This window comes from Condylura cristata, unplaced genomic scaffold (genome assembly GCF_000260355.1).
Source record: "Condylura cristata isolate star-nosed mole 26May11 unplaced genomic scaffold, ConCri1.0 scaffold00013, whole genome shotgun sequence".
Lineage (NCBI taxonomy): Eukaryota > Metazoa > Chordata > Mammalia > Eulipotyphla > Talpidae > Condylura > Condylura cristata.
The window spans coordinates 588,043-596,425 of record NW_004567114.1 but is presented as its reverse complement, the minus strand read 5'-3'; the positions used below and the strand labels follow the sequence as shown (position 1 = coordinate 596,425).

Here is an 8,383-nt window from a genome sequence, read left to right as displayed (position 1 = left end):
AGGGGCTGGCGCTCTGGCTGGCTGTTTCCACGCGGCAGAGGAGAGAGGGGCCGGGGTTCCTCCCTCTCCTTCCTGCAGCCAAACATCTTCCAACTCAGCAGTGCACTCACTACTGGGTGCTACTCAGAATGTTCTCACAAAGACCCACATTCTAACCCAAGATAAAGACTGTTCCCTAAGGTAACGGTCACCTGCGCGAGCCAGAGCACCCACTACGCAGCCCTGTGGGGCACAGCCTTGTGCCCCCGCTGCTCCCCAGTGGGATGGGCCCCAACAGGCCATCGCTAAACCCCGTGAAGTTGTTTGCAAGAAGAGAAAAAATATTTTCTGGTAGTTGTTTTTTTTGTCTTTAAAGATCTATTTATTATGCACATAAACTGAGATACCAGGCCCTCCCTCAGGGTGCAACAGGTCAAAGCCAGCACCTCGAAGCTGTCAGCAGCCACTGCAGCACACGTTCACCCCCGCCCAGGCCAGGGAGTGACCACAGGGGGCAGCAGACCCCTTCACTCCCCTGCTGCTCCCCTCAGCACTGTATTTCCATCAGTCGGCCTGCTCTGCTCCCCACTCTGTCTCTGGGGAATGCTCTCACCCACCCCCCGCACCTCTGGCCTGTACCCCAGTTCTTTTGTTTTTTTTTTTTAAAGGTTTATTTTTTTGCACACAAGAGCTGGGCTGCAGGCCAGAAGTGCGCAGGGCGGGTGAGAGGTCTCCCCACAGACTGAGTGGGGAGCAGAACAGGCGGAGCCACTGAAACCCACTGCTGAGGGAGCAGTGGGGAGACAGGGGAGGTCTGCTGCGCCCTGTGGTCACTTCCTGGCGGGAATCAGACTCAGGCCGCAGGGCCTGGGACAACAACATAGTGCTGAGACTGGCCCCTGAACCCCCAGGAGGCCCTCTGCGTGGCCATTTAGAACATCATCTTTACCAATGTGTCTCACTCAATGAGCAGGCATGTGCCGAGAGGCAGCTTCAGGCTAACACAGAGGCCAGGGGTCAGGCCAGCTCAGAGTCCATGGAGGGTGGCCGGAGGGCTACACCTGGCCACCACCCAGCCCCCAAGGGAAGGAGACAGTCTAACAGAGCTAGAACAGTCTTACCAGTGACAAAGCCCAGGCTGACACGTCTCCATTCCCGTCCCAGCTCCCGTCCCTTGCAGCCTTGACCTCGTGACACTGTTTACTGAGTTAAGGAGGGGGCAGGCCTGGCAGCAGGCCAGCTTGCAGCTCTGGCATCTGGTTCCCTCCCTCTTACTGTACGCCTGACAGTAATTTTGGTCACTGAAAAGGTTAGGGAAGTCCGGAGGACGTTTAAAATTACAGAAATTAACTAAAATCAAGCCACAGAGAGAGCCAGAAAACAAAACCATGGCAGAATCACATCACGAGACAGACGCTGGGCCCTCGGCATCCCAGCAGGCGGGCGGCCACATCCGTGGGCTCTGGAAAGGTAAACTAAGCCACGCCACAACCGGGTATGACCGGAACCACACGTGACACCACTCTGAATGGGGAAGAGAACGGGCGCGGCGGCAAGAAGGCGGCAGGACGTGAGGGCTCCTTACATGCCCGGCGCGGGGCCCTAAGGTGAGGGTCCTAGAAAAGCGGCCTTGTTCCCCCACAGCAGCGCAGTCCCAGAGACCAGGGCCACAGGCAATTTGAAACATCAGGCCAAAAGAACAAACCAAAATCCACGCCTTTGCGTGGTGCGCTCAGCAGCTGTGGGAGAGCAAACCCGGCACCGGCCGCCGCCTGGCGCTTTGCTCCAGCAGGAACGAGGCAAGCAGCCGCCACCGACACATGTGCCAAGGCCGTGTGCCCGTTTACGGTGAAGCACAGAACCAGCACAGTGCCCGGCAGGCACCAGCCATGGGGTGCGGCGGGTCACGTGGCTGGACGCGTGACGGTGGGCTGGAGTGGCCCCTCCGTCCAGCCAGGCGCCGGCCGCTGGATCCGTGCTCCCGACGGTCGAGATGCGACCCTGCGCCCCAGCGCCTCGCCAGCCCGAAGGCTTTTCCTCCTTTTCAGTCATTACCTGATTACTTCAGAGGCAGGGCTGCCTCTGTGGCCGTCTTGAAGCGCCAGCGGACAGAGCCTCTCCAGACGGACACTGTGTGCAGCCCTGGCGCGCCTCTCTCCTTCCCACACACTAAGGCCGCATTCACCGGGGCACTGGTGTCCGGCCAACACCGCACTTGGGCCTGCTTCCCAGAATGCACCAAGCTCTCCTGTGGGCCGTGTGTGACCTCCACGCAGCCCACGGCCGACTGCAGACGGCACCGCTGCGCCAACGAGCGGGCAGCAACCCAGCAACGTGCCACTGCCCGGGCCACTGCCTGTAGCGAGACCCCAGCCACTGCCACGCGGAAGGGCTTCGAGCAGCACGTCTCAGGGGCTGCGGTTCACCAGGCCCAAACCGGGGCCTCCCAGCGCTGTCCACGTGCCGCCTGTGCCAGGGCCACAGAGCGTGGCCGGGCGAGCCGGCGGAGACCTGCGTGTGGGACGCGCTCTGCACGGCAGGCCCCATGCGCTCTGCCCTCACTCCCTCTTCTGGCGACTCAGGCCTGTGTGGAACCTTAACTACCTCCTGGCGCCGCCCACAGGCAGTGACTGCTCTCTCGCTCTCGGGTGCTGGCGAGGCCAGGCTGCCCACCCCCGCCCGGCCCACAGCCAGCGCTGGAAGCGTCTGCCCGCACTGTCCAGCCGGGTGCTGTCCCCCCGCTGCCCCCTGGGGCCGTGTCTCATGCAGCAGGTGAGGCCGCACAGAGCAAAGGGGAAGGGAGGTGCTAGAGAGGGCCGCTGCCCACTGCTGGACTCGCGACAGGCAGCCGGCCTGCCCGCCCCAACCCTTCCCCCCGCGACTGCCCTGACAGCCTCCTCGCTGGCTCCAGCAACCACGTCACCGTCACCGACACCACGCGCTCCGCAACTCCGCTTACCGGCCTGCAAACGGTAACTTCAGTTTGAGAGGATGGGAGGTGGGTGGTGGTGAGGCCAGCTGCTGAACCCATGAATTCTCCGGGAGACGCAGACCCGAGGCGGTCGGGCGGTCGCATGTGCACATCTCCAGGAAAATGGCGGCCCCGCACGGCCCCGCCTCTCTCAGGTCGCATCAAGTGCTCTGAGCACATGGGGCGCCCGGGGCTGGCCTCCGGCCCACCTCCTGCCCAGCGCGTCTCAGGGACACAGCACCCAGCAGGGCCCGGCATCCTCACCTAAAGCCCTACCCTGCCTCCGACCCTCTTCCTTCTACCCTGTGTAGAAACCGCCTGGCAGCCGGGGTGGGAGACCTCTCCCTTCCCTTCCCACAGCCGCAGGAATGCCACGCGGGCCGCGGCCTCAGCCCCCCTCCCCCCACCCACTCTCAGGGGCACAGGCGCACGCCCACACGCAGGCACTCGCACACTCACGTCGTCAGCTCCGTCTTCACCTTTTACTGACTGGATTTATGTTTTTAGATTTATTTATATTTATGCATAGAAGAACTGGGGTGCAGGCCAGAGATGGGGGAGCAGAGCAGGCGGATCCACTGAGATCCACTGTTGAGGGGAGCAGGTCTGCTGCACCCTGAGGGTCACACTCAGGCCTGAGACTGACCCCGGGGCCACCGGGAATGCCAAGCTGATCCTTCTCTCCTGCGGTGCAAGTCGGGGAGGGGTCGGCGGCCGCCTGTGTCTAAGCGTGCTCCCTCACCCACAGGCTGCCCCTCCTGGCCCCCACTGGAGGCCTCAATCCTACAATCCTGACTGCCTCTCTGGCTTCTGATCGTGCCGTGCCCCCACATGCCCCGCCACACCCCCCGACCTCTCCACAGTGGGGTCCAGACTACTTTTTACTTCTTTCATTGAGTACAGTCACAGCACACCCGGCGCTCAGCCAGCGGAGTGCCCAGCGCCACAGCTGCGGCCATGGGCCAAGGGCAGCCCCCGCAGGGCAGCCACAACAGCAGGTGTGGCCGCAACAAGCACAGGGCAGGTTCTGGAGCGGGCGGGCGTGGGGCTGCAGACACATAAAAGCCTCCCGCCTTCGCGCGTCACAAGGCCAGTTAGAGGCCACGTGGATCTGACCAGGGTAGAGATGGCAACGGTGGGCAGAGGGCTGGGCGTGAACAGCAGCCGTTTCCCAGTGCAGGCAGCTCTTCTGCAGGGCCTTAGGGTCCGCCTGGTGCACCCACAGGTCACTGCATCACCCTCAGTTTAGAGACAGGAACAGAGGGTGTAGCAGCTTCATCCAAGGTCAGAGAACCCGTGAATGGTGGCGCCAGGCCTGGCGCTCAAGGCTGAGCGGGGCAGGCTGGCACCGCCCAGGAGACTGCGAGACTGTGAGACTGCGTCCTCACAGGGCCACTCACGACGCCGCAGTCCACGCTGCACCATCCTCCCAGGCCCCTCTACGCCCTGTCTCTGCTACAGGCTGTTGGCCACCCAAGGGCCCGGTCACTGCCCAGCCTCTCGCCCCCCCCCACCCCCGTGGGCTCCCGCCCAGCCTTGCACTCCCCAGACCACCTGCATGCCAGCCCCATGAAGATGCCAGTCTCCTCCCGACGCGGCCTGTGAGGCTCCACGCAATGGGTCACGCCTCCTGTCAGGTCCCAGTCAAGAGACCTGCTTCCCGGCCTCCTCCGCCCCCACCGGCAGCTCCCACACCTGGAGCCCGGCTCACGCCCACAGCAGTGTGGCCTTGCAAGCGCTGCAGAGCGGCTGGGCTGGGGGCTGGCAGCACCACGCGCCAGCAAGGCTCGGCGCCCCCAGCTCTGGGCCTCAGGTCTCCAGACCACAGTGACGCCCACCCTACCACCTTGGGCCCAGCGACACGACTGTGCCAGGCACAGCAGCTCCGGGCAGAGCCGCCCAAGAGTCATTGAGCTGTCCCGGCCCAAGAGCGGTGACCACAGCAGCTGCAGGTGGTGTCCTGTATGATCAGGCGTGGCTTTTCCCTCTTGGGCATTTTGGGCATCCGGAGGCTAAAAATTGTTTCGTTATTTCAACTGGTGAGATTTTTGTAATTTTTGTTTGCAAAAAAAAAACTATGATAGGCCCCCCCTGGTGGGACATGGGTTAAAGAGCAGCCACTGCAGCAGAGAGGTGACCACATGGCGTGGCAGACCTCTCCTGACCCGCCCGCTGCTCCCCTCAGCAGTGCATTTTGTCTGCCTGTTCTGCCCCTCGCTATGTCTCTGGTGAGTCCTCTCACCTGCCACACCTCTGGCCTGTACCTCAATTCTGTATCATAAATAAATAAATAAATAAATAAATAAATCTTATTAAAAAAAAAAAGCACAAAAGAGAAAGAAAGGTCTACTCCGATGCCGAGGTGCCTTCCACAGGCTCGGGAACAAGAAACGCAGGGACAGGGCAGAGGGCCAGGCCTGAGCTAAGCCCGCAGTGACCAGGAACAGGCTGGCAAGGCAGTAAAGGGGGGCTCCAGCTACAGTTGCCTCCTGAGGGCAAAGCAAACGCTGCCACCCTGCCACGCGGCACCCTCCTGCGCTCCTGGGAGAGGCCGACTCAGCTGGCTCCCAGGCAGCCACACTGCGCGGGAGAAGTGCCCGCCCACCCGCCTGCACGGGCTGCAGAAGCACTGTCTCCCCGGGAGGAGCAGGGCCCAGCCACAGCACACCCTCCCGGGCCGAATGGCTGCTCTCCACGAAACCTCCTTCAGGCATGCTTCGGCCGACTGGGGGCCCGCAGGACGAGATCCCTCAGTCCGCTTCCCTCTGGCAAAGCTTGATCAAAGGTTCCCTACTGACAAAAAAGGATAACCCCAACACTAGCATGCCATGCTGGCCGGCAAGACCGCAGACACAAGCTGCCCAGGGAAGAGCGGGCAGGCCCCAGCCCCGTCCCATGTAGGCCCTATAGCTATGCCCAGGGGCCCTGAGAGCGGGCAGGCCAAGCACCTCCGCACAGGCCTGAGGGGAGGCATGCAGTCGGCATAGGGTGTCACGCGGGCAAAGCGTCAGCCTCCATAGGATACATGTTAAAACCATACTATTGTCACGCTGGGTTCACAGCAGACACTGTTCCTGTGTTCACTAGAAAGTTGCCTTTGCACGTTAGCGCTGCACCATCTGATCCAGCCTTCCGGTGACTCATCGGTGATGACAAATACACAACACAGCTAAGTGGGAAATCTTATTTCTATCTTCCATGCATGGTTGTGATAGTTTCACGTCAGAAAAATGCCAAGCTCCCAAAACTTCCACTAAATTTACAACCAACTTGGGCCCTCCCTGGTGGCGCAGCAGGTTAAAGCGCAGCACTAAGAAGCTAAAGCCCCTTCTGAAGGAGTTTGATTCCCGCCTGCCCCGGAGGTGACCCACATGGCATGACAGACCTCTCCTGGCCCGCCCCCTGTTCTGCTCCCCACTCTGTCTCTGGTGAATCCTCTTACCCTCCGCATCTCTGGTCTGTACCCCAGTTCTGTATGAATGAATAAATCTTTAAAAAAAAATTTACAACCGACTCCAACTGTTAACAGTGTAAGGACTCATCCCCTAAGGAGTGTTTTTAAAGATCAAGAGTGAAAAACAAGAGTAAAGGCCACAAATCAGGCCAAGAGAAAACCATGTGCCAGAAGGTACTTTAGAGCAAAGGCAGTGTGCTGTAACAGTTAACAGGACTGGCTCTCTAGCCAGTTTGAGGACTGTACTTCTCACAAAGGAAACCTGATAAGGCCGTGGGTGGAGCCGTCTGAATGAGCCCTGAACAGCAGCAGGTCTCAGAGGAGCCCGGAGCCAACCATCGCACACAGTGACACGTACGTTGTGGGCGTGTGTCCACATTACTGTAGTAGCACCATGGATCAGCCAACCATGTTAGGATCCAGTCAAAACTGTCAAAGCCCCAACACCCAGCACCTTTCCAAATCCAGACTGCGGCAGGAGGCTGAGCTGCTTCCAGAGGCCCTATCTTGGGCAGTTAAACTTTGACCTTGGCAATCCGGAACCACAGTAACAGAAGCGGCTGCACCGCCTTCTGTTCGAGGGCGCTTTTGGCCACATCACCCTCTTTGGCCCTCAGGACAGCCCCCACATGTTTAAGCCTACTTTCAAGGGAGTTCCAGGCTCAGAGACCTCGACTGGTTCAAGGTCACTTAGCTAAAAAGTGGCAGAACCAGCCCTTGACTTCAGTCCTAGGGATCTCATCCAATTCTTCCATTTCCAGACAAGCATTCACTCAGAACCAAACGTCTGGAACCCCAACAAGCCCCGGCCTCAGTGGGCGCTAAGGATCAGTGGTCAGGTGGGACTGCAGACTGCACCCAGCTCCTGGAACCAGTTCAGCCGGGGAGGTGGGATTATCAAGAGACAGGAAATGACTTGAAAGCTCCGGAAAAACTGTCTAATCTAAATGTCCTTGGGTGCAGCACAGCAGAATAACAGTATTTCAGCTGGAAATGCAGAGGAATGCTCTTTCCTTCTGAAATGTGTTTTTTTCACTGTAGAAATGGAAGGTTAGACATGATTTTGCTGCTCCTTTACTGAAATGCGCTTCAGCAGTTTCTTAGTCCACAGGCCAATTCACCCACTGGGCACCGCCAGTCCCACACTTTGTCCTAAGTCATGACACCCCCCACAAGAAGCTCGATTAAAAACACTACAACCCGACACCCACTGACACTCAGATGAAAGGAAAAGGCGGGGCAGGAGGAGGGCAACCCCAGGAAGCTTCTGGCAGAAGGGCCCCCTTGAGGGCAGGACAAAGGCGGCACCACCTACAACCGGCTCACCCTCCAGACCCCAGTGCGGCCAGCTCCCTGCCAGCTCCCCCGCGCACCGGTGCAGGCATGGCCCGCAAGCCCCACGGGACCCAGAATTTCAGAAGCGGGGTGGGATGCCCCGGGCAGGGCCACCAGCAGGAACGCCAGCCAGGGAGCCCACAGGGCCCGCACCGACGGCCATGCCGGCACATTTCCGGCAGGGGGTCCCAGGGGCGCACTGAGACCCCAAACCATTGAGCGCCACAGGAAACCCGGTCGCCCCCATCTGACCACCGCCAGGACAGATGGAAAAACAAGCTCCCATCTCGCTGCAGAGAGCCCTACCTCCCGGCCGCCACCCCCCTAACCCGCCTCCGGACCCGACCCCATTACCGCGCCGATCCCCATCCCCGGCGCCAGACCCCCATTCCGCGGCCGACCCCATCCCGGGGTCGACGCCCATAACCGCGCCAGATCCCTATAGCCGCGCCGACCCCATTCCCCGGCCGACCCCCACAACCACGCCGGACCCCCATAACCGCGCCGATACCCATTCCTCGATCGAACCCCTCCCGCGGGCCAACCCCGGTTCCCCGGTGACCCCGGTCGCGGAGGGTCCGCAGGAAGGGCCTCGCAGCCGCCCAGGGGTCCCCGCCGCGCGGGGCCTGACCCGGGAGGCCGCC

At 60.7% G+C, this 8,383-nt stretch overlaps 1 protein-coding gene across 1 annotated transcript in view; it reads right to left on the bottom strand.

The window, feature by feature from the left end:
• The window catches only part of PPP1R13B (protein phosphatase 1, regulatory subunit 13B), a 32,192-nt gene extending 31,070 nt beyond the window's left edge, over nt 1-1,122 (bottom strand). Inside the window, exon 1 of the mRNA XM_012724362.1 lies at nt 1,101-1,122. The gene's annotated coding sequence lies outside the window, so the exon portion shown is untranslated. The remainder of the gene's footprint in view (nt 1-1,100) is intronic.
• Between the last annotated feature and the right edge of the window lie 7,261 nt (nt 1,123-8,383).